At 48.6% G+C, this 2,086-nt stretch overlaps 1 protein-coding gene across 1 annotated transcript in view; it reads left to right on the forward strand.

Moving 5' to 3' along the window:
- The first annotated feature begins 391 nt into the window (after positions 1–391).
- Positions 392–2,086, forward strand: part of CAMK2A (calcium/calmodulin dependent protein kinase II alpha) — a 131,359-nt gene continuing 129,664 nt past the window's right edge. The window contains exon 1 of the mRNA XM_068278418.1: positions 392–451. The gene's annotated coding sequence lies outside the window, so the exon portion shown is untranslated. The remainder of the gene's footprint in view (positions 452–2,086) is intronic.

Consider the following 2,086-nt stretch of genomic DNA (forward strand, 5'->3'; position numbering starts at 1 on the left):
ATGCGGAGGGCCCCTCAGTGTCCCCCGGACATGGGGAGGGCCCCTCAGTGTCCCCCGGACATGGAGAGGGCCCCTCAGTGTCCCCCAGACATGCGGAGGGCTCCTCAGTGTCCCTCGGATATGGGGAGGACCCCTCAGTGTCCCCCGGACATGCGGAGGGCCCCTCAGTGTCCCCCGGATATGGGGAGGGCTCCTCAGTGTCCCCCGGAACATGGGGAGGGCCCCTCAGTGTCCCCCGGACATGGGGAGGGCCCCTCAGTGTCCCCCGGACATGGGAAGGGCCCCTCAGTGTCCCCCGGACATGGGAAGGGCCCCTCAGTGTCCCCCGGATATGGGGAGGGCCCCTCAGTGTCTGGCAGTGCTGATCCTGGTTTTCTCTCTGCAGGGTCACCGGAGGAGAGCTGTTTGAGGACATTGTTGCCCGGGAATATTACAGTGAAGCAGACGCCAGGTCAGTGGACTCCTCAGTGAAGCTCATTTCAGTGTTTGTGTTTTATATTGTCTCTGTGTGACGCAGCGTCTGACGCGCAGAATGTTCTCGTTTTATTAGAACCGCATGCGTCCCAGAGCAGAAAACGCATGCACAAATGGACATAATGATAATCTGTGGGCCGCACAAAAAGCCTGCTGGCGTGCGTTTTTCAATGTGTTTTTTGGTACAGAAAATAAACGCTAATTTTTTTCTACCGTACGCAACACTCACAAATTACAATAAACGCATGCATTTTTTATGCCTTTTTGAAAAAAAAAAAAAAGGAAAAAATGAGTTGTGAAGTCATTAAAAATGCAAATCAAAAATGCACTAGAAATATAGATAAAACACACCCGAAAAAGATACAAACGCAGGAAAAAAATGCAAAAATGCACATGGCAGATAACGGATACTTTTCTGCGTGAATAAGTGTGGCTCTGTCCTCAGACTGAGCTGTGATTACAGAGTGACACTATCTCTGCAGCGGCAGCGATCCCTACCAAGAAAAGGCGGACACTGAGCGCTGCGGGTTACCATGGGAAACGCCTTGTGTCTGATTGGGGGAGGGTGAAGGTGTGAATTTGGCATTTGATATCAGAGATGCTCAAGTTTCTAATAGTTCATGCATTGTCTGCAGGCTTGAAACTGGCCAATCAGAATACACAGGAAGTACACTCAATAATCTGCATATCATTTGCATTCAGTTATTCAGTGTGACACCTCCCCCTGCAGGCCAGGTGCTAAAGCCAGGGGTGGATGAAGACCATTCAAAAAAATCTAAATAGGGATGGTCGGATATGCAGATTTCTGATTCCGCAGAAGTTCTGACTTCCGCCAATGCCGGTTACTGATTCCACCGATTTACAAAGAGTCTTTCTTTGGACATTTTTTGCATTCTCTGATTAGCCAAACACTTCAGAGTTGACTCTGCAATCTCTGATTGGTCCAGCGCTTCCCAGTTCTGTAATTGGGCTAAAATTACCGAACTGCTGTTATGCGGTATTTCCACAGAAATCTGATTTCTGGTTTCCGATTTCCAATTGGAAATGCGGAAATTTCATTTCTACCAGATGTGAATTAGCATTCCCTAATTCAAAAGTCCAAAGAAGGGCAACAATGGACAGCAAATCAAGCTTTTATTCAGGAACATGGCAATTGTTTCGGGGTCAACTGTACCCCACATGTCAAAGCATAACACACAGTGTCCTACTAAGTAATGACATACAGTGGGCCTGATTCACAAAGCGGTGATAACTCAGTTATCACGCCTAAAAGACTTTAGGCGTGATAACCTTTGCACCACCTAGTTATCACCGATTTGTGCTGCTCTTCGCGCGAAGCTCCCGCGCGCAAAGTCCCATAGGGCTTAATGGGAGCTTCGCGTGAAAAATTCGCGCGAGTTTCTTCTTATCATGCCTAAACTGAGTTTAGGCGTGATAAAGGGGTTTTCACTCGCGTGCAAACACTTTGCACCGCTTTGTGAATCAGGCCCCGTGTGTGTGTGTGTGTGTGTGTGTGTGTGTGTGAGAGTGTGTGTGTGTGTGTGTGTGTGTGAGAGTGTGTGTGTGTGTGTGTGTGTGTGTGTGTGTGTGTGTGTGTGTGTGTGTGTGTGTG

The sequence above is a fragment of the Hyperolius riggenbachi genome, chromosome 3 (genome assembly GCF_040937935.1).
Source record: "Hyperolius riggenbachi isolate aHypRig1 chromosome 3, aHypRig1.pri, whole genome shotgun sequence".
NCBI classification, from domain to species: domain Eukaryota; kingdom Metazoa; phylum Chordata; class Amphibia; order Anura; family Hyperoliidae; genus Hyperolius; species Hyperolius riggenbachi.